Below are 26,804 nucleotides of genomic sequence, written 5' to 3'. Positions count from 1 at the left end.
TGAGTAACCATTTTTCTTCCTTCTTTTTAAGAATTGGAGTCTTTACATGTCAGTAATTATCTAGAAGGTGCTGACTTTCACTTGTTTTTCTGTTACTTAGCAAGAAATTTCTCAGTGGCCAGTGTTTCCCTCAGTTTCTATTTTTATTCAGAAATTCACACACTGAAGCGTGATTATTGTAACTAACAGGAAGAGGAATTGGTGTATTTTATGCCTGTTGAAGTCTCTTTTGCTGCAATTTTTGCACTAAAATGACCCCTACTGGTTGTATCTGTTAATGAAAACTCTTTTGAAAACTTATTTAATTGGCTACACTGGGAAAACATATTGCATGGTATAGAAATATTATCATGACTTAATCTACCTGCTTTCGATGCTATAATTTAAATACAAATTACATTGCCGTATTTGCCAACTTGCAGTAATTTTTATTTGTGTAACTTCCCAGACTGGCTTTGTTGGGGGGTGGGGGGTGGATCATGTTTTAACTGCGGTTCACAAAGTGATTTAGATAAATCAGGGGCAGAAATGGACCCCTTCTAACTTGTGGCTCACTGCCTTAGGTTTTTAAAGCATGCTGGCCCGTAGTAGGCTCTCAGTAAGTGTGCATTGAATGCATGAACAATCCTCTCCATAGAAAGAACATTGAAGAAAAAATAATATGAAGAGTTGGGTCCTGTGAATCATGTGACACATATACTTGGACATTTTTTCGGCATCGTTTGGATTTTTATTAAGTAAATCCTGATTTAATTATTCCTTTAAAACAATTTTTGGCTAAGTGATTTTTGAAATTGAGCATAGACCCAGAAACCTGAAGTTTTCTTTGCTCTCTCTTAGTCTGAAAAATGCTTTCTGGTCCCTGGGAGGGCACAAGACCCTGTCTCATTTCCGTTCACTTGGTGACTCTTCATGTGGCCCTTTGCAACATCCTAGGCTGCCTGCTCCAGGTAAATTGCCCAGAAGCCGGAGAAACAAGTTTGGATTCTGAACTTCCGAGGAAAAAGACTGGATGAGAGACCTCTTTGGGAGATCAAAGACAGAGTTTTGAACAACTACCGAAGTGAGATTTTTCTAGGAAGAATGTTTTGATTGGACAGTGAGGATTATATTTTGAGATAGGGGGTGAGGACCATTTTTCCTCCTGTGTGGAATAGTACATTGTGCTTCTATAAGGGGTGGGGCAAGGTGGGAGAACATGAGCAGCCTTCTCTCTCTAAGTAATAAAAGGGCAAATGATGGCTTGAGTTGGACAGTTTGTGAGGACAGAGTGACTTGGAACCTAGTGGACACCGTGGAGTGGCTTTGCTTTGAGAACTTTGTTGTATTAGGTCCAGGTGGTTGCTGTCAAAGATAAGCACCAACTTTTTTCCCAGTGAATATTTACTTGGTGGCTTCATCTTTGTGGAACTTAACTTTCTGTGTTTTCACCGTGGCCATCTAAAAACAGAGTCTCTCTTGCAAAACACAATCCTCCTTTTATTTCTCCAGGTATTTTAACTTTTCCTTCCGCCCACTTTTCATGGGACAGTGAGTAGGAGAACCCAGGATATGTGGTGGGGACTCACAGCAAAGAACAGAATGTTGTTTTCTGAAACGGTTGCCGTTAGAAGGTTATAGTTTCTTCTCTAATCACTGGAAGACAGTCAGTGGAGAGGATGGCTCCTTGGAAGACAACGTGTGGAGGATCTGAGGTGAGGCCCCAGATAACAGGCGATAGGAGGCCAGATAATATACCAAAACGTTTGGTTGTACACAAGCCACGGATCTCCTCTCCTCACCTCTCCTCACTAACATAGGACTTGGAGTTAAGAGTCCATGGAATTTAAATTTTACTAATTAAATACAAGAGGAGAGGGGCAAAGTTAATCTTTCTCTGTTGGTGTTAGAAAAAATGAAAAAACCCAGAGCTCTAAACCTTAATTTTAAGTAATTTCATTTTCCATCTCAAAAGTCTTTAGGTGGAGTGAGCTCTTAGACGTCACAGAGAGAAGCAAGCAGAGGGCCTATATCATTACTTTAATAGGGTATGGGAAGAGGAACCGAGGTTAGTAAACAAGGAAATAATTAGTTCCTCCCAAAAGTAAATATTGACAAGACATGGAGAGACTATTCACTGCACATATACAAATGACAGGACTTCATGACCTTCACTTTGACTATCCAGCTTACAGAATCCTCGCTGTCATTGAGGAGTCTCGTCACATAAACCTCTTGGCCAAGGGCAAATGCATCGCATAGTATTAGAAAGGCAAAAATAGCAAGTCTGGAGATAGTCGCTGCCATTAACACCTATTAACAGAGACCAGAAGAATCTACAAGCAATATATTGGCAGAGCAGTTGTGAACAGGCGGGTTAGTTTATGAAGAAAACTGTCTGAACAATCCTTAAACTATGGGCATTAGGTCCCATTCTAGGAGGTATTTAGTGATTTGGTGCAGGTTTCTGTGTTTTGTGCAGCTTGATTAAGATGTGATGATCTAGGTGAACGAGGGAATAGCTTGGGGGGATGCAGGGGACAGGCATTATGAAGTTGGGGGAAATAGATAAAACAGATGACCCTAAAAAGATAATGGAGTGGGAGGACTAAAGAATGAGAAATGGGAGAAGGGAAAAATATTGAATTCATCTTCGGGCAACTATGTCATCCTTTGAAGAATAATCCAAAACACATTCCAGACATTAATTGTGAAATTCCTGAAAAATGTGCGTGTGTAACGTCTTTCAGGCTGTGGCACTAACATGAGAGATGGCAGTGCCGCTTTAGCACGTAGATACTATCGGAGAGGAGACGGTAAAATGAGTGGCAGGTAAATGTTTGCTGAAGCAGGTTCCTGTAACACTGTTTTCCATATGGCACATGCAGTATCAGGACTTGGAGACACCCCAGTAACAGCTCAATGATTATTTGAGGAAGAAACAGTGGACTAGCCAAGCATGCATGAATAACAAACCTAAAGCCTTCCTTCTCAGAGGTCGAATTTTCCAAAGCTGAATTCTCAAAGATCTGACTTATGTGCATAGAAATCAGTCACTCGTTCACGGATCTTCTCCTCTGTGCAAGGCCTTCTGCTGGGCCACGCAAACGGGTTCCCTACTCTTTACACTCTCTAGATCAAGATAAAGAGTAAGGCAACAAGACCTTAAAAAGTCCACATAATGATATAAGTTCAAGTAAGTTCAAGCAAAGGAGAGGTGATTTTGTGAGTCTGCATGGGATTAGTTGGTGCGTGAAGTGTGGTTAAAATTTGTTCTAGGAATCACAGGATCTGAGATGATCTTTTTGGGCTCTGGTAGCAAAGGTCTTGAAAAGGAGAATTCGAATTCGAACCAGGTTTAAGGTCTGAGTAGCTCTTTTTTTTGGGGGGGGAGGGGATCCTACCCATTCTTCTCAGAGCCTGTGCAATACATATCAGTTTCCCAACATCTAAGAATGAGGCTGTATTCTTAACACTTTAGTAGCTATGGTTCAAAATGGCAAGTTTCCTTTTGAGAGTGATTTTCTCTTTGTTCTAGCTTGTTCCACTAGGCAAATGAGCGTGGGCAGTGAACTGAAAGGTGTCCCTTTATCAGCATCTTCCAACCTCACCCACTTCCGGCTGCTTGTCCTGGGCAGTCAGCCTGGTCAATCATGGAAACGCTCCTTGCTTAGATACGACCTCCTCGGTCTTAGGAGCAGAGGAGTGGTTGACTACACTTAAGGTTAAGAATGCCCTCACAAAAAAAAATCAAAAAAGATCCCTTTTTTTTTCTGTTCGTTACAAAATGAACAGATTTCAATTCCTTACCTCCCTCCCCCAACCCCAATTAATTCTCCATGCAAAATGCTTACAAAAGAGTGTAATGGTTAGAAACCTGGTTTCTGGGGTCAGGTCTGCAGTCTGCTTCTGAGCATCTCAGTTTTCTCATCTGTGTAGTGGGGTCAATAATAGGGTTGCTCTAAGGACTCAATGAATGAATTCTGTGAAGCACTCAGAAGAGTTACTGACGTGACGGAAACACTTAACAAAGCTACCAACCAGTGAAAGTAACACAACCTGATATGGACTCATTCTCTTGTTCTGCTTAATCCTCATCTACCTGAGTGATTGAGCATCAGTAGTCAAGGAGTTTGGGCTCTTAGAAAGGGAGTGAATTATTATTGAGTTCGTCCCCTCCCCTCCTACCCCAACACCATAAATGCATTGAGTTAAAAAAAACTTATTTAAAGGCCTCTGAAGGTGTTTGCTACCTTTCCTCCTGATGCCCATTTGTTATACTTTGTTTAAAAAATTTCTACAAAATTGGTGTATTTTGAATAAAAGTAAAGAGGGAGGAATCGGAAATTTTTTGCATTGTCACAGGAATTGTAAATTTAACCATTTATCTGTGGGCTAATATTTCCTTTGGGGATTAAGGGGGCACCTAAACTCCCTATAATCAATATTGTACATTTTCCTTCACGTTATATTCTGGAAGAAGATTTGGCTCCGGCTCCTAGAGTGTTCACACTGGAGATCAGCTTGGGATTTGGCCTGGCTTGAGCCAAGGAAACAGCTTGTATTGCTGCAGCATGCCCGCATCGGGGCCTCAGTCCACCTGCCGCCGCAGTTGGTACCAGCAGGCAAAGCCAGAGGTCGGACATTTAACCCGTCCATTCCTCCGTTCTCTTTCTAGCCCAACCTGGGTCCCTGCCATCCCTCCGCTCACAAGTGTTTACTGAGCAGCTGCTATGGGTCTGGTCTTTGTGCTGCACAGTAGTGATACTTCTCTAAGCCTCAGTTTCCCCGTCTGTTAATAGTAATAGGTACCACCTATGTTAGCTGCAAGGCTTAAATGAGATAAAACTGTGCTTCTGGAATTTTGATGTGCACACGAATCACCTGGGGATCTTATTAAACTTGTAGGTTCTGATTCAGCAGGTCTGGGTGGGGCCTGAGATTCTGCATTTCTAATAAACTCCCAGGTGATGCCAATGCTGCTGATCCCGAGACCACACTTTGAATAGCAAAATGCTAGTCCATGTAAAGCGTCTGGCACAGTGTGGCATCTAAGACCTGATAACGTTACCTGCCATTATAATAATTATTTTTCAGCCAAAATAAATAAGATAGGGGCCTTGATTTCACAGAGGTCATGGTCTAATGGTAGATAGCTGAGACAATTAATTATTGTCTAAGACAGTTACAGCTCTTGAGCCCTGAGATAAGGAAATGCTGAGTGTCTCAGGAGCAAGTAAGAGGGGCCCTAACTTTGCCTCTGACCACCAGGAGGGATTCAGTGGAGGGTGTGACACCAAGCGAGGCCTGAGGGTCTTGTCTTCTCCCTCCTGCTCCCGCTCCTCTGTGCAGGATGTTTTAGGAAAAAGAAAATAGACTTTGGGGCTAGAAAAACCTATGTTCAAATCTCAGCTCTGTTAACTTTTTAATTGAACAACCAACTTGCTTAGTTGTTTTGGCCCCCAGTTTCCTCATCTGTAAAAATGGAATAGTGATAGCTCTCTATCAAGTAAATACTATATTGAGGATTGGAGAGAATTAATACATATATAATATATATATGATTACATAGGTGTGTGTGTATATATAATGGCTAGTATAGTTCCTGGTATGAAATAGATTTTTGGAAGATAATTAATATTCTAACTTCCATTCTTATTTTCTGTCCTTTCTCATTTTCTTCTTTGTTAGCTTCCTCTATGTATAAGTTTTAAAAATGTCTGCTTTGTGGACAGTCTCACACCTCCTCCACACTTAACTAAGTCTCTCGGACAGGGGTCTCAGAGGAGGAATTCTGGTCTCAGATGTTTGTCAGAGAGAAAGGGTCCGTGAAGTACTGAGAACAAAGAGCCATGAGGCCAGGGTCTCTGGACCAAGAAAACATTCATTGGTTTGATCCAGTAGGACTGTAATTCCCAGCCCCTTTGGTGTTTGAGCAGAATGTGGACATTGGCTTGATATTTGATTTGCTTTGAATCCTTACTTCCAGAGGGCTCTTTCAAATTAATATTTTTTAAAAGATGACATATCTTAATATTGATGGCATATGGTTTCATGAAAGTGAATTAAATTTCCTTTTAGTGCTAGAGGTTTTCTGTGGGTTTCCAGACATCGTTGGAGACATCCCAAGGCAGGGTAGGGATCACCACGGTTGCAGAAGGAAGCAGCAGGCCCAGGGCTCAAAGACAGAGTGGGCTTGGGAGTGAGCAGGAGATGGTGTGCTACCTGAAGTACATTGTGTTGCTTTTCTTGATCTCAGGCGTTCCAGCCATCTTTCATGTGGACTAATACTGCAGCTTTACCTTGGATTTGCATTGCGGTTTCTCTGGCGAGTCTCTGCGCTGCAGTGGAAGGCTGGAAAAGCGCGCCTAGAGTTATAATATCCGACGTTCTTGTCTCTTTAGTTCCTAGTGTAGGTGTGGTCCTGCTTTAGGAAGGCAGGACTGTAACTCTTCCTTTATGCCTGGAAGTAAGTATCATTTTTATCCAGTAAATATGGACTGAGAACTCACAGGCAAATGCTTTATGTTGGCTGTTATGGAACAAGGAAAAAGAACTTGATGAAGATACAATCCTTGGAATCAATAGTTTACAACTCTTTTTTTATTTCCTTCTTGACAGCCAAACGTTATCATCACATAGTAGAAATTGAATTTTTTTTCCAGAAACTCGTTTAATACCTATCATTGTAGTGCCTCTATCTTTCATCAAAAGTGCTAGTATTCAAACATGTAACCTACAAGCAAGATGAGATACACTTCCAAATTTTGGGGTTTCGTTTAAGTATATGTTTGTCAAATCCAAAAATAACACCCTAATTCAAAGTATCCTGGGAACATTTGTCTTACAAACAGTTAAGAAAGAAAATTGTGTTAATTGTACTTTAAGGTGTTATTTTACATTTCAAATTCCTGAGAAGATAATTTGAAGAGTCCAGCCTTTGGAAATATTAGCTAAGTCCTGAACAACCAGCCACTCTGGCTATAGCCAGGTAAAAAAAAAAAAAAAAGAAAAGAAAAAGAAAGATATGGGCTGTAACTAGAGACTGTGCCTGTCTTATTTAGCATCTCAAAACAAAAACCATAAACAAACATCTCAGATTCAAAACAGAAAGGAATTTCTGGCAGGGCAGAATGAAACCTGAGCCTGTGAAGTCCTGTCTACAAGAGGTAACTTATTTAGCTTCTTATCCGAAGGCCACAAGCAAAACAGTTCACAGCTGTGATAAAACAAAAGGCATCTCAATATTGGAGAATTGTGATACCTCTTTTTGAAGACTCCAAAAGACCTGACAAAATAAGGCAACTCTACCTTGAGGAAGCATGACCTGAGCTGGATTTTTAATATGAAGAGTTAGTTGGACCCCTTCAGATCTATAACATGTGAGGAAGTATACCCACGGGATGTGTGGGCTCCATCCCCTCAGAGTGTGTGTGTATGATGCTGCAGAAGCAGAACATTCCATCATCTGGTCAAATGCACATCTTGAAAACCTGCACATTGTTGCCCCTTTCCTCCCTTTCCATCCCTGGGAGCTTTGCTGTTTTTGAGGTCTGGGCATTTACATTCTGAGCGAGGAAAAAGGGATAGATTATAGACAGTTTTCTCTCTGAGAGCCAAAGTGGAAGGATTTTTAAATGGTTTGAGAAAGACTGGGTATGCTGTGTGTTTTTCAGAACCACTGAGTTCTTATATTTTAGACAAATTTTAGGAAATTTATTACCACTGTCTGTGACATAAAAATGAAGGGCCAAATCAATTTCCATATTTTAATCAAAGGAATAGATGGACCTGTGTATATGTTAGCTTGTTGCAGGAAGGATTTAAGGCTGCTCAAAAAGGTAAATATCACAAAATTCTTGTGCATGAGAATAGCATGATAAAGGAGAAAAAAACAGACATGGCTTCCCGATCGCCCTTCATCCCTTAATAGCTCAGTGAGTTAAATAAAACCCCTCAACTTCCCTTGACTTTGTCGAAGGGGCATTAAATAGTTACCTACCTGAAAGGAGGGGAACTGAATCAGATGATATCTTAAGGCCTTTCTGGTCATAAGATCTATGTTTTTATGATCTAGAAGTACTGGGCAGGAGTCAAATATTACCTTGTGTTTGCAGAGCCAGGGAAGGAAAAAGTGTTATTGTCTACATGACTCTCTGCCAAGTGCTGTAGACGGAAGGGCTTAGAGGAAAAGATCAAGAGTTCGCCCATAGTTATGTTTATTGAGAGGTGGTGGAGACAGCAAAACATAGTTATCGGGAAGTTAGTGACATCTTTTAAATGCCAGCAATCTGTAAGCCGTGTTAACTGTGGCCTAGTCTGGATTCAAGGTAGAATTTTATGTCTGTGCTGGCCTGCTGCCTTCACTCTTTCTCCATTTTCTCATTTACTTCATTAGTTATTACGACTGTGAGGTAGGTAGTTGACAGATACTGCAAAGGGAGAAGCTTGAGCAAAGACAGGCCAAAACTTGCCCAAATTCACATGCTCATTTCTGCCTGTGACACTAGGAGAGAGTTGAGTAATTGCTGTTCTTCCTAATACTGCAGGCAGCAGCCAAATTCTCAGCATTCTTTTACCTTTGCTGCTGTTTTCACTTGCCAGGGAGTTTCCTTAAGGAGCAGACTGAATTTAAAGAAACATAACAGTCATAGTGCATTGAAGGAGGGGCAGTGGCCCAATGTGGCACTTGGGTGCCCCATATTGGGAGGATGAAATGATTAGTCTCTGCAGTGGGACATACTGCACTCTGCTAGCTCCCTTACCTCCGTATGTCGCTGAGCCACGGGACCAGGAGGCTCTTTGTGTCTATGTGAGACAGCAAATCTTCACTACATATGTTTCAAGTACAGGCTAGCTGTGCAGTTTGGAAAATTGTCTCTTGGGGGTCTAGAAACTTCACCTTCCCTTTGCATGCTGTCTAGCGGCAGGACACTGAGCAAAGTTAGGTGGTGTGGACCTGTGGCTCAGAAACTTGATGTAATCCGTATTATTCAAAAGAATGTGACACTCAACACAGCCCACAGCGTACACCAGCAATAACCTTGCTTTGCCTTGTGGATATTACATTTTTGCCAAGAGCAGCCTTCCAGAATGAAGTGCTAGTTAATTCCAGTCGGACATTTATTTGTTAATAAGTCTGCTGAATGCTAAATACTCCCATTTGGGAGTATGCAACATGAGAAAACTCAGCAGCTAATTATTATGTAGATCTCTTCCATGATTCTCAGTTTCAATTCAATTACCTAAGCCACCAATCCCTAGCAATATGAATTTATTTAATTTTTTAGTTTTCTGCAATATTTTGCTTTTTGTTGCCAAAGATTTTCTTTTGTTCCAATCTGTAAAACTTCTGTAAGTTTACTAATAAGTGGGTAGACATTATATATTATTTAACAGAAAACACTTCTAGTGGAGTACTGTGGCTTGCTCTGTCTTTCCTTCTTCTTTTCTTTTTTAAAGATAATATCAAAAGTTAAATCCTGCTCCGGATCTTACCCTCTCTCTTCCAGGGTAGATTTCTGGATAGCTAACAGTGGTGGCGTCTGAAATAGCCATTGAGGGGTGGATGGTGTTCATTTACTAACTGGAGTCTTTGCCTAAGTAGCTTCTGCTTTACTCTTCTTTGGTGTAGCAATAGGCCTTTATTTGGTTTTCTTCCTGCTTGGTTGGTGCACATTAGCTTAAGCACTTTTAAACTATGGGGGCAGTAATGAGAATCTGAATACCTGAGGCTGAACAATTCTCTCTTGGAAGCAGCCAGGGGTTCAGTGTGCATTTGCTGCTGTCAGAGTCTGTGCTAGAAGGTCCATTTGGTACTTCTCATGCCCACGACTTTGTGCTGTGATTTGGTCTCCTTCCCTGGTAAGTCCCTGCCATGACCCAGTGTGGGCTGGATCTCAAGTATCCTGAAAGCCGTCGGAAAGGCAAGCTTTCCAGCAGTCTTTCCATTTGGCTACTCATTCTTCCCAGCGTGGTGGCATGCAGCTCTCTAGCTACTGGTAACCCAACTATTCAGAGAAGTTGGTGCCAAGCACCAAATCCTCTGTGGGGATCCCTTCCAATAAAGGTATCTACACTAACAGGCTGGCAGAAGAGGAGTTCTGTAGAAATATTTGGAAGGGGAGCATTTGCCAGTACATAAAATCTATTTGACACCGTGAAATATGATAATATGGATCAGAAAGTGATAAAGCTTCATAAAACAAGGCTCTTTACAAGGTTGTGGTAGACTTGCTGGCCTAAAAAGATGTGCCCAGGATGGTAAACTTTAACTGTAGCATCAGCAGCTGGGCCCCTGTACAGTTACAGATGTGACTTTGAGAGACAGAAGCTGTGATAATTCCTTCTTTCAAGATGTAGTTAACTTTGTGCCTTTGGATGTAGAGTGAGTATGGGCGTGCGTGTGTGTCCGCGCATGTGTGTTCAGTTGCTGAGGGCACAGTACAGACAAAGAATACATTGCATTGTATTACAGATGTACTGAAAACAGTTTGCATGCTTGAAGCAAATTAAGTGTACTATCTACTCTGTAAATCAGCAAACTGAGAATGACCTTAATAAATAAAGATTGTGCATTGTTTTATTACATTTGAAAAAAAACAATTGTAATTAAAGTGCTTTGGCTTTTAAACTGCCTAGTTAATTGGGATATCTATACTTGGGCAAGTGGAGCTCAGGAAAACTACCTGACTTATGTCATTTCTTGGTGATTGGGACAAAAGTTTTATTATCCCTCAGGCTATGCGGGATGATTTATGGTAGGTTATCACTCAGTGTAGTTTTTGGCCTTACAGGGGAATTTTGGATGTGATGGCAGAGAAGAAAAGCGGAAATTGAAGGTGAGAAATAGAACACCACTGTAGGGAAATAAGCAAAATAAAGAAGCCAGAGGTGTTTTTTGTTGGAAGGAGATTAAATTATTTTCAAAGACTGTGTTGGGAAAAGGTGAGCCCTCAGCAACCGAGTTTATCAACTATCTATTCAGGAAATTGTATTTGATGCTTTGGAAAGAGAAAGGCAAAAGACTCTCTGCCAATAGAGTTCTGGAAAACTTGAGGGAGATAAAGTATTTACATGCTTTAATAACATAAAACATGTCCAAAAGAAATATATAATTACAGCTACATTTGGCACTGAAAATAGTCCATGTATTATATTTTTTAAACTGTGTGTGAATATGTAAGCATACGCCCTTGAGTCGGAAATGCTTGGGTGATAACTGTTTCTTGAGAGAATGGAAAAGTAGAAGGTATTAGGAGCTACACAGGGAGAAAAAACATAAAGGATGACTGCTACTAAAGAAGGAACAGTGAACTTTTTTTTCTCTTTAGAAGGGATATATTTCATATGCATAATGATTCCAACTTTACTTTTTTTTGGATAATCTCAGTATAATAAGCGTTTAACTTCCCGTAGAGCCTTAGTAATTTGCATGTTATTACTAAAAGCCCACAGGTAAGGGAAAATTAGACTCCTAAATTCAGTACCTGACTATTCTGCTCCTCAAGGTTTAGGTTTTCCCACTTTATTTCAGGTTTATCTTGAACAAGCTCCTTTGAAAACTCGGAAAATTAGGAGGTATGTTCAACACATACTTCCTAATATCTATTGCAACCAAAAGTCGGGGTGAAAGCCAGCAACTGGAAAAGGGATGTGGTGTTGGCTTTCAGATTCCCCGAAGTTATCTTCATATCCTTCAGACCCTACCATTTTATGCAGCTTCCCTTGTGAAGCCTTCCTGCCCTGCCCAGGAAAAAATAATGCCATCCCCTCACCCCCCAGTGCCCGTAAATAGCACTTTCTCCTTCCCTTGTTGTAGCACTTTTCACACTGTGTTAGAGTTCACATTTCTGTCTTCCAGCCTCATTGTGATCCACTCGAGTGCCAGGATTGTGTGTTATTCTAGTGCTTGGCACACAGGAAGAACTCAATGAGCATTTGTTGACTAAATCTAGACTCAAGGTCATCCAAGATATTATACAAAAACTTTTCCATCTGAACTGTTTGGTTTGCGTTGTGGAAACTGAAACAAATGACACTACCTTTCGAGAGAATCCCAGTCACGTTATTGCAGAAGGAAGCTCAAAACTGGTTAACCGTGTCCTGTGTCCTTTCCCTCTCGCCCTACCCCAAATCATTCTTAGAATTTATTTTTTTAATTTTCCTATGATGGGTTAGTTTCAGCTGTATTTATTTTGGCAAATATTTAAAGGCCGTTTTTATTTGTGAAGACTTTTCTTCTTGCCAGTTTGTAATAAAGGTGTCATCTTTCATTCACCAACCCTTCATCAGCTTGTAAGAATTTTCCTCGCGGGCGGCTGCTTGTAGCCTTTTCCTTACCACAGGGCTCTGGTGCACTGAGCAGTTGAGATTCTGTGGTGATCAGTTGCTTGTAAACAACTGTGAGTTACTTTGTAGACACACTTCAGATTATCATATGAATAATTGATGATTATAAAACAGACATCTGTATTCTCAGCAAATCCAGGATTGTGTCTTAAACATGTATGTTGACTAATCAAGAGAGAGTTTAAATCAATGTATTGAGTGTTCAGTCTCTGTGTGTGATGCCATGAATGACACAACCCATTTCCTGCTCCAGGTGATCTCAGATGTCTTCAGGAATTTAACTGTACAGCTTCTTTGGGGAAGGAAGTCCTGAGCGACAACCTGAGGGTGGAAGTGTGTGACCATGAATAATAAAAATGCCTCACAATGGTCTGAACAGGAAGTCCGTAGGAATGCAATATAAGGAATTTAAAAAAGCAAAATCCCATTTGGATGTACTCCAAACCCTATGACTTCAGGGACTGAGGAATTCTTGATGACTGGTGGCTGGTGTCCCAACTTGTTATTGAGCACTGTGGAGTTGTTTTTCTTACAGCCCTAGTCATGAACTCTTTGTTTGTTTGTTCTCTTTTCTAAAGTCTTCAAGTGGTTACAAATTAAGAGAGTAAGACATTAGACATTTAAGGATACAACAGCAAATCACAACCTTTGGGTGACACATTTGGCACTAAGCTTTTTCAACTGCTAAAGAAGAGAGATTTGGGGGCTGGCCTGGTGGCACAGCAGTTAAGTTGGACACACTCTGCTTCAGTGGCCCCTGTTCATGGGTTCGGATCCCTGGCGCGGACCTACACCACTCATTAGCCATGCTGTGGCGGTGACCCACGTACAAAATAGAGGAAGATTGGCCATGGATGTGAGCTCAGGGCAAATCTTCCTCAAGCAAAAAGAGGAAGATTGGCAACAGATGTTAGCTCAGGGTGACTCTTACTCAGCACACAAAAAAAGAGAGGTTTGGCCACGATAAAGTATACAGGGTCATAGACACATATATAGAATTATCCTGGGTGTAAGCTTGGGCACCTATACTCTTTTATCACTTGACCAGTCACCAGAGAGCCCCATTTTCTTAGAGTGGGTTTACTTTTGATGTCTCTGCTGCAGTATGTCCCTTCAACTTTCCCACGTTTAAGATGCTCATCTCATCCCTGTTGGTGATTGTTCATAATGTTAGTGTCATGGTTGGTGGCTTTCCAGTAACCCACTTTAGAACCTTTTATTAATCACCACTGGTTATTATAAAAGTTTTGGGAAGAGAGAAGAAGGCAAGCTGGAACTGATGGCTAAATAATGTTATAGCTGTAGAGCTCAAGTTCTCTGTAATGCTTAGTTGGCAGTGAAAAGTAAAGATTCTAAGCAAGTTAATTTTTTGAGGTCCACTGTTGATTTTCCTTTCTCTTACAAAATATTTTTTTTAACTTTTATGTGGCTTCATTACAGTTGAAAGTCTAAAAGTCAGCTCCCAGCCCTTGGGAGCGAGTGTGTGCTCCTTGGAGTGTTGCCTTCTCTAAGACTTTATCAACAGAAGGATTATTTAACTTGATGGTGGATACTGCCAAAATGAGAGATGTGTATATCTCAGAACCTGTGATTCCTCAGTTACTTTGAGGTGGTAGGTGAAGGACCCAGAGCTGTTCTTGCTGCTGGAATAGCATGTTTACCCTCAGTCTTGAATAAAATAAATGAATGGAGGCAGAGGACTGGGAAACACACTTGAAGGAGGGAGTGCCCCTCAGGTTGTAAGCCAAGGTACACAGTTCTTGTAACTGAAAAGTAGACTTCCTGGAAGGTGAGACCCGGAGAAGTGGATGTGAAGTGCCGCCAGCAAGTACCATGTTTGGCTATAGAGACAGCTGAGTTACTCTGAGTCCTAAAAGGAACCTGCCAGAGTTATTTGGGGAAAATCAGTCTCTTGAATTGGCTTTTGACTGGCCTGTTGTGCCTACCGCTGGACCCAGAGACAGTGCTTGGAGAGAAAAGGTCAATTTTGTGCTAGAGAAAGCAAACAGATGGGGCTCTCTGAGGGGTAGAAATGAAGTCATCAGTGACCTAGGGGAATCCTTGCAGGGGAGCCAGTGGACTGGCAGAATACGGTGGGAAGGCGCCCCTGTGTCTGTGTGCAATTTAGAGTTAATGGAAACATAGACATTTTCTTTTCTGTCTTTTGTTACAGTGGAAAACTGTGTCATTACAGTGGACAGCTGTACACACGTTGCACATTATGTGATGTGTGTATGTACTTATGCACACATGTAAAGAGAATTCTTCACAGGGTCACGTTCTTGTCCTGATAGTCTCATTATGTCCATTCTTCTGTGATAGCATTTTCTTCTAATTGGAGCTGTTAGGTTCTGTTAATTCCAACAGAAAAAAAGATTTTGTCTATCTCTAGCCATCATTAATTAATTTATATAAATAAATACATGTAGCTTATCTTCTGAGTGGCTTACATAAAGCTGTGGGCATCTCACTCCTGTGTCTGCAGTTCATAAAGTACTCATCAGGTTTATAGTTCTGATGTCCTGCCCAAGCCATGTGTTGAGAAAGGAGTCCATCAGAAAGGACTGATACGGAAATTCCCTAGAACTTTTCATACTCAAAGATTCTTGGAGCTTAGTTGCATGCGAGAAAGGGCCTTGGCTTATAAAAAGAGACCCAAGTCCCTTTAATGATCACTCAGAAAGGTGTTACCTAAGTTCCCTCTCTGTAGTTTATTTCTTGAACATCTTATTTCCCATAGCTAGCTCAGTGTACTGAGGCAAGATATTAGGTCCACTGCCTTCTTTTTAGGAAAACTATTATAAAGGCATCATAACTTTACTAGACAGTTTGGAAATCAGAGAAGAAAAACAAGGGTCCAAAACGCTCTTGTTCCAAACACAAGAACCAATTTTGTGTTTGCGTTCGTCTATATAAATATGTATATACCCTGTCTAGTCTTCCTCTATAGACATATATTTTTATCCTACATCCTGTATCTTGCTTCTTTCCACTTCAAATTACATCAAATGTATTTTCCCATGTTACTACATAGTCTCCCTCATTACAATTTATGCTGATTGAGATGTGCTGCCTCCGACTTTCTACTTCGTTTCCTTTCCCCTTTCCTTTCAGGACTATATAAAAGGCAAGAAGGAAAAAAAAAAGTCATTCCAGGTGAACTTAAGAGAAAATTCTTTGTAGTCTTAAGGGAATTTATTTTTATGAGTGCCGAGGCTCTCCAAGCAGATGACGGCAGCTAACTCCTCTCTCCTCACTAAGGGTCTGACCACTGGCTGCCTGTACATCTGGTCCTTTGTTTCTAGGGCTTGTGATGTGAGGACTGTGGCCCTTAATTGTTTTGTCTTCTATCCTTGTTACCACTGGGACTGTGTTGACTCTAAGGACAATGAAGATCTGTAAGGTTACTTAACGATTTGTAAGCTTTGTGCAAATAGCCAGCCCCCTGGGTAGGAGGGACATTTTAATTCTGTTGCTTTTTTTGGGGTGTATTATTGGGTTGCAAATGTTTGTTTAGTATGAAAAATGGATATAATTAACTAAGTCCTAAATAGAGACTAGATATTAACTTCAAGATGAATTTGCAACCTTTGTGCTTTGCATACATATGACATATGCTCTTGTTACCAAGGATTTTATCTGAGGATTTAAAAGTTTTCCACTTGCACCATTTTATAAATGAAAACCAGAGGCCTAGAAGTTATCCAGCAGGGCGCATATATAAAATTTGGAAAAACCTGGATCACTGTCAGGATTAAGTTTGTTGAAATTCCATCAGGAAAACAGACTTTTTTTTCCGTGTGTTGTTATTGGTTGATAGTTTTTATAACTCAGATACTGGTTTCATATTCAAAAGGTATAGATAGCATTTGTTGTAATATTTTATATTCACTTCTCTAATCTTTATTTAAAAATACAAATTCTCACTCAAAACCAATTGCACAAATAGTATGCAAAATCAAATGGCTGGGCTTCAGATATATTTTATGTAAATTTTAAGTGCTTTTTTGAGTTATCAAAAGGAAGATAAAAATTTTGATTACCTCTAAAGTTAAATGACTGTTTCTGAGTTATAAATCTTTGAAAATTTATAATTAATGCATGATATATACCGGTCAACATATGCAATCCAGAAAACCCTAGACGTTTACCTGGCTTCTTGTGACATGGAGAGAATAACCGTTTAGACTTCTTTAAGCCACAACATAGAGCAAAGTGATGCATGCACACAACTGGAATTTAACAAATACCTTTTGAGTCAACATATTGACGTAAAAGAGCACACTTTATACTGAAAATGTAATTTGAAGGTGAGCTCACATGAAATTTAATAGTTTACCCATGGATCTTTGTGGAATTTTAGTTCTATCATAGGACAATAACATTAATTAAAGTCAAGTGTGGAAAGTTTTTTTTAAAAGGTAATTAAAACACAAAGCTTAATGGATATTTATATTCAACAACAATAAGCAAATATTTGACACCCACCACCACCACCAAAATATGTAGGCTGAAATTGTGTCTCTAGAATGAATAAAAAAGTATGGGAAAGTTGACCACTCTTATGGAAAAGGTATGTAAAGGGGGGCGGGTCTGGAATGTCCTCAGCTTTGGCCCAACATACAGCCTGTATCTGCTGTTGTACAACTTTATTTAAAGGTGGGAATCAATAGATTGTCTCCAGTACTGAAAACAGTTAATCATTAATCAGATGATCTTTATTATCAACCAAAACTGCTTGTGTTTTCTTTTCAGAAGCTTCTTAACAGTGTGATTATAAATGTTTGTGTCAATGGATAATGAAATGGATTTGTGTGTTCCTTGTCACATGGTAGACAGTAAAGCCTGTGTTGGGGTGAATGTTCCAGCAGTGGGTGAGTGCTCGTACAGTGTCGATGGGCTGTGTTTCCTTGCTTACCAAGTCCGGGAGCTTGGCCAACTCGGATGATGGGGGAGCAGGAAAGGTTCGGTTTTGAAACCCCCGGGTTTATTTCTGGCTGTTGAGATGTGAGACTGTGGGAGAAGGCATAAATATAGTGTGAGGGAGGTCGCAGACTCGGAGCTTCTCGCCAGGGGTCAGCGCTGGATGAATTTGTTTCTGAGTGGATTTGTTTATAGCTGCTTCACGCTCTTACCTCTCCAAGTTGGTGCTTCCAAGGGGCAACACTCAGTGTCTGAATCTCGTTTAGTGGGTATCTCAGAAGTCTCCCCCAGTGCACCAACCACGGCAGTTCTGTTCCTTTTCTTTCTGAATTCCTGACCTGCTGTGAGAGTTGATTTTTTTAAAAAATAATGTTCACCAATGGGGCTGGCCTGGTGGTGTAGTGGTTAAGTTCTGGCGCTCCGCTTTGGCGGCCCCAGGTTTGCAGGTTCGGATCCCGGGCCCGGACGTACGCGCCGCTTATCAAGCTGTGCTGTGGCAGGTGTCCCACATATAAAATAGAGGAAGATGGGCACAGGTGTTAGCTCAGGGCCAGTCTTCCTCAGCTAAAAGAGGAGGACTGGCAAGAGATGTTACCTCAGGGCTAACCTTCCTCACCAAAAAATGAAAAGATATAATGAACGCCAAGTGTCTTGAGAAGAGATAATTATGTAAATACTAGAAGCATATAGCGTTTGGGACTGGAGTTGCGGGATGTGGGGTTTGGGGCTCTGTCTGTGCATCACCATCTCCAGTGCATCGAGAGAGAGCAAAGGCAGCAGCTGCGGAGCCCTCTGAGTCTTGCTTCTTTATGGTTGGTCACAGATTTCCCCTGTGCAGGTTCTGAATCCCTTTCCCTTGCATCCACCCATGTTCAGGAAGTCTCACATCCAGCCACTGCCCTGGGTCAACCTCCAGCCCTGCACACAGGTGCTCTCTGCTGTTAGCAACTTGGGGACACTGCCCAGCCAGCCTCACCACGGCTCTCCTCACCCCGGGGCACTTGCCTGCCTTCACCAGTGGCACTGGCCTCGCTCCCAGCTCTGGCCCTGCCTCCTTGGCCCTGTTGCTTGCTCCCCAGACTGTGAATCATCCTGGTCTTGGAGCATTTTACCCACCTGTATGGCTAGCACGTGTTGCTTCCATTTGCCAGGGAGCATTAGAGATACCGTCTCAAGAAAAACTGCCCAGAGGAGGTGACTTCTTCAGGAGAAGTTTAGACGATAAGTTCCTTAAGGAGGAACCACGTTTTATTACTGAGTACAATGCTGTGTACTAGTGGGACTTCTGGGTTCTGAAGTCAGTTCATAATCTAGCCAAGTGACTTGCCTGGTGTGTTACCCTGGCCAAGCTACTTGGCCTCTGTGCACAGTTTCCATCTGAAAAATGGGAATAATAATAGTATCTACCTCGTTAGGGTTATTGTGAGGAATAACTGAGCTGACTGATTCATGTAAATCACTTGATCAGTGGCTTATACGTAGGAAGCATGTAGTAAGTGTCGGCTGTCACTGTGTCCTTGTGTCTCAGCGTTGAACACTATGGTTTATACATAATAGGTGCTCATTAAATGTTTTGTTGAGTAAGTGTCATGTTCAGCGGTGGAAAAATGATTTCTTCATCTCTTACCATAAAATGAAAATAATATTTGTTTGCAGTAAAGCGTTGTAAGGCATGAAGACATTTACTCTTTGGTTGGGGGCTGGGTAGTAGGATATTCCAAATTCAGTATCAATAATCATGTGCCTATGATTTATTAATTAGACCTAACATACCCAGCCAGTCAGAAGTTTAATGTTTACTGGCTCCCCAGGTGATTTTGAAAGGGAAAAACAGCTTAATCAGGTGATTTATTTCCAGTAAGCATTGTTATTGGAACATTTCAAATTCTAACTTATTTGATGGCTATGTTAACGAGGCTCTGCCCTTTCTTTATGGGTCACTCTGCGTTCTAACTTCTGTTTGCTTTTAAGGTGGGAGATAGGTAGAAAAGTGCTCTTAAATTGACTAGGTTCTTGCTTCTTTGTAGCCCACTCAGTGCCTAGCATGGGGCCGTGCAAGTAGTAGTTGCTCAATAAATAATGCTTTAAGTTAATGACTAAATCAGTAGGACATTTTTCTTCATATTACGTCACACGAGTGGCTGAAAGGTACTTGTGAGGAGGTTTTGTTTCTGATTTTCCCCCAGGCAGGTGAATATGCTAAGAATGATTGTTTTCTCTTGCTGTTGGGGTATTGAATTTGAGGGCTGCTCTCAGAGTAACTGCTCATCTACTATAAGAGGAACAAATGGTCCCCAAATGGTCCAGATGAGATGGTGGGAGAAGGGGCGCCGCCGCTCGTCTTTGATGAGGTGTCTGGACCGTCTGTACTGAGGATGAAGATCACAGCTCTAACAGAAGGGAGGTAAGTCATTGTTTTTTATGTTAAGAAAGTTAGTTTAAAAGGTTATGCTGATAATATTTCATATGGCAAGGACTGAAGAATATGTATCTTTGTGTTCTCTTGGTAGGGACTGTGATCCTAAGGACTCGAGTTTTTCACCCAGGACCTGGAGATTACAGTTTGGAAAAGTTGGTTTTTAAAAAGTGATCGTGTCCGCAAAGGTGACAAGAACATGAACCTGAAGTCCTTTGTCAGTGTGTAAGTGCTTCTTTTCATTCTAAAAATATTTATTGATTCTAAAAGCAATTTATGTAACGGGGTTGCAACAATAGTTCAGAATCCTTTTTCTTTATGGAGAAATTGGAAGAGCTTTGAACAAACACACACACTAACTCATTCAAACGAAATAGCTTGCCTTGCCTTTTTAAATGCTGTTTATGTTGTCTGTTGTCATTTTAATAACGTTTCTTTCTTTTTTTTTTTAGGTCTCAGTGTATTCCAGAATATTTTTTTTGACAATTAAATCCTCCCCTGGTACCCAACTTTAAAAAAATAAATCTATTTCAATCAAACAAGTGCAGTATGGTTCTTGTGTGGCAAGATTATCTCATAGGTGGTTTGAAGGATTCATCGTTTCATAAAAAGAATAGAGGAGTATACGATTGCCTTCTTCCATCTTGCTCACGTCTCTCTCACCCAAATTGAAGCGGCCCATTTAAAACCTGATCTTCATAAAAGGAAGAGCTGTTGCAGAGCACGCTTTATGGGCCATCTGACTGCTTTTGCTGTAGTTCCGCACCGTGCTCGTGTGCAGGAATCAGCCGACAACGGAGCAGTCTGCTGACGGCACAGGGAGAACGGCACGTGGCGGTAATGTGCAGATTTTACTGAACAGAACGCTGAACCATTTTCTTATGAAGGGTAGTATGTACCTGGGGGTGGGGGGGAAAGTCCAAATTCTAGTTAGTTCCAGATGATTCACCACACAGAAAGCATATTTTCTCACTAGCGTTTGGGTCTTAGTAAATAGAGGAAGTGTTCTGTGTTGAATCCTGGCTTGACAAGAAGGAGGTGGTAATTGATCAGGAATTCAGTTTTTTTCTCAATGAAAGCAGTTGCTTAGAATGAGATGGCTGTGCATCAGGATACCTTTTTGTAGGATCATTGTTAGCGTCTTACCTACAGACTTAGTCTTTGCTGTCAGACTTTACTCATAGGGATTTATTAAAAGCAACGGTTGGTTTTAAAAAAAGGGAAAAGGTAGACATTTAGTTGAAGTACAGTTGGTAGATTTTGACCATTCAGGGGTGTTTTCTCTATGGAGTATCATATAGAGGCTAACAAATGCTTTTTATGACTTTGTCTAGTATAGGAATGGCAGCCCTACGTGGGTTCCTCTTCATTGATTCCATCTCCCCAGTCTCCCCAGCACTATATCTCTTTAATTTCCCTCCTGAATTCTGTTCCCATCAGTCAGGTTCTGAAGAGCAGGCTGAGTCCTGTCCAGAGTATGGGGGAATGCCAGTCTAGCCACTCTTCTGCTCCTCTCTCCCCTAGGAGAGGGCAGTCACCTTGACTATCTAGGGAGGGAGTAGGGTCCAGAGCCCAGACTGAAATCAGCTTATTCACTTGTTCTCACAGTGACCAGTTGGGGCTCCAGCTCCTCATTCCTCCCCAGCTCCCGTTTCCAGTGGAGTAGAGCTTCTGTGTTAGAGGGATTCAGCACTCGGCACTGTGTCATGAGGTTCCCAGCACCTTCCTTGGGTCCAGGTGGGCTGAGAGGTGTCAAGGCCCATTGTGCTGAGGCCCTGAGCTCCAGAGGGTGACCTTGATGGGACGTACATCCTGGAGCCTGATGTCATGAGCCCTGGGGCCCTGCAAGCAGGAGGAGTTGGGTGGCCCTTGAGAGTTCAGAGCCTGACGGTTTGAGCCCAGACCCTACAGAGTTAAAACCCAAAGGACACAGAGATCACAAGAAAGACACCAAGAGAGTCTGGAGACACTGAGTCAGAGGCAGGGAATCCAGTATTGCAAGAGGAGAATTTGCTTGGGAGGTTTAAGAAGTTTGGCTGCCTTCTGCGTGACAGTGGCATTCTATTTGTTAGCCAAAAATGCATCAGATCTTGAAAATGACTTGAGGGTAGAGAACTATTGCTATGCTAGAAATCAGAGAATTATGCAGTTGGAAGGGTCCTCAGAAAAGGATCTCTAGGCAGGCCCCCTCATTGTACAAGTTAAGGAACTGAGGCCAATAAAAGTTTGTCATATACTTGTATGATTTTTATAATCTCTACCATGCCTGCAGTGATGACATCTTCTTCCTGTCGAACCCAAAGAGGTTGAGGGACTTCCTCTTGCCCACTCTGGAGGGAGCTCTTGGGGCCCCTCTTGCCCTCCTCACCCCATGACTTTGGTCCCAGAGTAGTGGGCACAGTGGGTGAATTGGCCTCTGCTGAACTTTTCCCTCTGTGCCCGCCTCTTTGCCCCACCCCCCATGCAGGAATCTGGAGCCCTCCCCAAGGGGGTGTGAAGCCACTGGAATGTGGCACTCTGACCCCTGGCAGTTGAGTGTCCTGGATGGACCTGGCCTGGGAAACAGGAAGGACTCGGGAGGGGGGAAGAGTGCCCCGTGGCCTTGGGGTGGGACAGAGGGAAAGGAAGTGCTGGGCAGTGTGACCTTCCCAAGTAGGCCCAGCCGCGTCCTGCAGCACAGGAGACCAGGCAGGCAGGGGCGCTGGGCTGGCAAACTGAACAGGAAGGTTTCCTCTGGCCAGGCCTGTGGGTGGGGGCCTCTGGCAGTGCTGGGCCCCAGGGGGTGAGCTGCCAGAGCAATTGGGATGAGGAGGAAAGGATTTGAGAGGAAGAAGGGAGGAGCAGACCAGAGTGCAGAAGAAACTTATAGGACATGATGAAGGTGAAGGGGGTGGATGGAAAAAAGGCATGTCCAGCCACTGGACACATTTCATACTTGAGAAACCAAATATGTGAGAAGGTGGGAAAGACCCTCCTAAAGAAAATTCCACCCCATCCTGAGACCTCAGTGCTTTCTAACATGCTCACCCTTGGCAAGACAGAGTCGTAGCAACACAGGGCTAGTGAAGGGGGTGGCTGCACATTCATGTGTGAGGCCGATTGACCCTGTCCCTTTCTGTTTTCTGTCAGTGGTGGACCCACCTCTACCACGCTCGGATCAGTTACCTCCCTCGAAGACATTTTCAAAAACTGTGAGGCCAAGCGTCAGGGTGATGATGTCCCCACCAGCTCCTTGCCCCTCTCCAGGATAAGGGAACCTTGCTTCCTCGACTTCCTCCCAGTTAAAGCCTGTTGCAGAGCTGGGGTGCAGAGCAAGGGCTTGGAACCGCCTCCTGCAAACCCTTGTGAAACCGTGAGCAGATGATGCTGTTGCCAAACTGCATGTGAGGTTTGCCAGAATGGCAAGCCAGCTTATCATGGGGATGTTGAAAATTAAATTCCACGCTCGTGGGAAAGGAATAGAAACTGTAGGCGGCATAAGTGTTTCTGAAACACCTGTTAAAGAGGAGAGAACTCCTAACGGCCGCCATACCTGAAGGGATGGGGTTTCCTTTGCTGCTGGAATCTCTCCATGCTGAGTCAGTTGCCTCTTCCTGTGTCCAGGGTGTCTTGAACCATAAATAGTGTCCCATGGTCATCCACATCCTGTCTGAAGTGAAGGTGCTAATCTCCTTTCCTCCTTTCTCACACAACATTGTACAAAGCCCTAGGAATAGTGGCCCTGGTGCTGAGTAGAAATGTCTTGGTCATTAGACTCATTCATTGGGCCTGCACACCAGGGTGTGTGGCACCCCTTCCGCCATCTGACACCAAAAGCCACCAGGTGAGGCCTAGTGGGATGCTGCAGGCAGTGCTGCAGGTAAGCAGGCCAGGGTCCTGCTACTCAAGGTGTGCATCTTATGCCCTGAGAACCTCCTGATCTTCTGTAAATTTGGATGTTTAAAGTAGCTAAATTATTAATGAACACATTAAGTGCTTATATGTGACTTTAAAGCTACATGTTTCTGTGTATTCTAATCCTTTGAAAATTGGTGATTTTTATTGTTAGCTAAATAGGAAATGGATTTGATCAGAGCCTCTTTTGGGGATTGTCTGTATTTGGTATTTCCTTTTATATCCTAAAAATTTTGAGCTCTTGAAATGTATATTGAACCTAATAGACACTAATTTTTAACCTTTCAGGTAGGAGTTAAGGTAGATGTATTTCTGCAAATTGTGAGTTTCATTATTTGAACAATTTTCTGAAGACTTCTTTTACACTCTAAAAGACTAACTTTAAATAGAATAACATTACAGAAGCATGATCTTGAAAAATCCACCTCCCTATCCCCATATGGGACTACATCTTGCTGTAGCATGTGGAAAAAGGACTGAGTGATTCACATGGGTTTTATTTATGTTTCCTTTTGGAAGCAAATTAGTTATTCTCTATATGTGTATGTTTCTGCCTGCATGTCTTCTAATTTGAAATGAAGAAGTGTATAAACTTTTTTCTTTGACACTATATTTTAAAATACCTGAAAGGTACCTGCTTCCTAAGTCCCTGGGAGGCATGAATTACTATAAAGTTTATTTTTTTGCATCTCAAACATTCCAGAAAGATATTAAATATAAATGCATGTGTATTGAAGAACTTAAGCAAACCTGGATCTTGGATATCGACAGAATATCTTGAGAGCTACACATTTTTTTTTTTCCTGAGTGTTAACTCACAGAGCGGTCACCTACTCCAGTTTACCATTCGTTTTCTCCATTCAAGGGATGAGGTCCCACTGTGTACCATCTCAGGATGGCGTGGCTGTAGAAATGAGGGAGGCACCGTTTCTGCCCCCAAGAAGCTCAGAATCCAATGAAAACAAGCAGTTGCAGTGCCCTGGGATAAGTGAAGTGTCGTGGGTAGGAGAAAATCAAGTAAGCTTATCTGAGGAGGAGACATTTCAGTTGGGCACAGTGAGATAGTAGCAGATTGCCAGGGGAACAGGGAAAGAAAGATGGTGCCTCTGGAGAGGAAGTGGAATCAGCAAAGGCCAGTCAAAGTGAAAATGCACTGTGTACTCAGAATTGACTGACTGAGTACATATTTATGGAGGACCTAATGTGTGCTAAGCTCTGTTTCAAAGGTAGAAGATATAGCTGTGAACAAGACAGACAAAAATCCCTGCCAACCTGGGGCCTTCTGGTAGAGAGAGACAAAATGAACAAAATTAGTAAGTAAAACATGTACTACGCCAGGAGGTAAGTGCGGTGCAGAAAAATAAAGCAGAGAAAGGGAACAGGGCTGTGCGGCGGTATTTGGTTTGTAGTTTTAAATAGAGTGGTCGTGGAAAGACTTGCCAGGAAGTTGAGTGTGATCCGAGACCTGAAGGAGCGGAGAGTGTGAACAGGCCCATGCCTGGGGGAGGGCGTTCCAGGTGGAGGGGACACGAGTGCCAAGGCCTGGAGGCTTCAGTGGGCTGAGAAGGGAAGAGGTGCTGGCTGCGCAGTGAGAAGTAACCAGAAGGTTAGCTGGGGCCAGACACAGGCCTCATTTATCAGTGTGAGTCGTCGGACTTGACCGTATAGGCAGGCGGGCACCATTAAAGATTTTTGGATAGTGTTAATCATTAGCTTTGTCATGACTGTAACCCACAAACTGAGTACCCCGTGTCTTGGAGCTTGGTGTCTGTTAGGTGTAGAGGTTTGCTTACTACACAAAGGAAACTCCAATTTTGTGAGAAATATGCAAATATATTTTTCAAACATGTTTTTAAGATTTCTTAATCTTTCTATGGTCTTGTTATATTTACTTGTATGGTTTGTTTCACACGAATCTTAGGGATTAATTTATTGCTGTGGAAACCATAGTCCTCCCAAGATATTAATATTCATTTCTTGACATACCCTAAGACAAGAGTCCTGCTTTTCGTTGTCCTCTAATCTACATTTGCTTCTAGGTGGAGAGTTCTAGAATGAATTTCAAGGACTTGATGCCTTTAAAAATCAGTTTCAGACCTTATGTGTTGCATGAGGTTTCTTAATAGGCCACAGTTGTCTCTCAAATTCTCATTTCTAGTTTACAGCACTACTTCCCACATAAACATATAGTAGCAATGTGGATTTTAATGATGTTTTAAGGAAAAAAGATCTGGACATATACATCAGACCTTCACTTATGATGAAGTAACAGTAGGAAGTTGTAAGCCATGCATACAGAAAAGTGTTCATTGACTATTGTTGGCAAATTGTGCTTTGTTGCTGGGATCAGAGAGCAGGAGATTCATGGTGTGTGTAGAAATAAGTAAGATCAAACAGGGATAAACTTGCTTCACAGAAGAATTTAAAAGTTTGGGTTTTTAGGCATGGTATTTAGGGATGATATTTCTTTATAGAACAGTACTGGAGTTAGTGGTAAGGATCAGTTAGAAATATATTCATTGGAATTAAACTTGATCATTCTTTCGGTTCTTATCATCTTCCACTTGGTTTACTTTGAAGAATTCAGATAAATTATTAAGGTAAAGTTCCCAGCAGTGCTCAAGTTGATTTGTAAAAACATTCCTTAGAAAACGATTGCTAACTGATTTCACAAAATTACTATCCTGAAAAGATTCCTTAATGCTACTTACAGATCATTACATCTTTTAAAAGTCATTATTTGCACCTCAGGAGTGGCTATATATGAAGGCATTGCTGCCTTAACAAAGAAGCCCTTGTTTCCTGGATGATAGAATGGTTGGGATCATGTTTATATTGTTGGGTTTTCTGCTCTTCTGATGTTTCCAAAGGTGCTCTTGCAACTCCCATTTGTCCTGGCTCAGACGGTGTCATGGAGAGGCCTGTGCCTGCTCCTGTGGTGATGACCATCAGCAGTGGGTCTCTAGGCCACATTCATCGGGATGGGCTTCACCAGAGATGGGAAGAATAGCAGTGTTGCTTCCCTTTTACCTGATGCTCAGGTTCTCTGGACTCACTTGAACTGGAGCTACTGCCCAACCCTTTGAGCACCTTGCTTCCCTGTTTCTTCAGTTCCTCTTGTCGCCTGCTTGATGATAGGCAGTATGGAATTCAGACCTAGATTGCTTAACTTCTCTCCTCAGCTAAATTGTTCATCTATGGAAAGTGCCTAGAATAGTCTCTGTACATAAAAATGTGGCTC

General features: G+C 42.0%; 1 protein-coding gene and 1 long non-coding RNA gene across 9 annotated transcripts in view; both read left to right on the top strand.

The window, feature by feature from the left end:
* CRIM1 (cysteine rich transmembrane BMP regulator 1) overlaps window positions 1-26,804 on the top strand; it is a 191,372-nt gene that overhangs the window by 3,221 nt on the left and 161,347 nt on the right. The window lies entirely within an intron of this gene.
* On the top strand, window positions 6-20,211 carry LOC147915990 (uncharacterized). 2 transcript variants are annotated; one of them, XR_015553670.1, is made up of 4 exons: window positions 6-737; window positions 841-19,657; window positions 19,764-19,894; window positions 20,122-20,211. It is a non-coding gene; the product is annotated as an uncharacterized LOC147915990 (long non-coding RNA). The 2 variants fall into 2 exon arrangements; XR_015553669.1 differs by having other exon boundaries at window positions 6-19,657.

The sequence above is a fragment of the Ceratotherium simum genome, chromosome 11, assembly GCF_057802395.1.
Source record: "Ceratotherium simum simum isolate JZ-2026a chromosome 11, ASM5780239v1, whole genome shotgun sequence".
NCBI lineage: Eukaryota > Metazoa > Chordata > Mammalia > Perissodactyla > Rhinocerotidae > Ceratotherium > Ceratotherium simum.
This window is presented reverse-complemented; position numbering and strand designations above follow the sequence as displayed.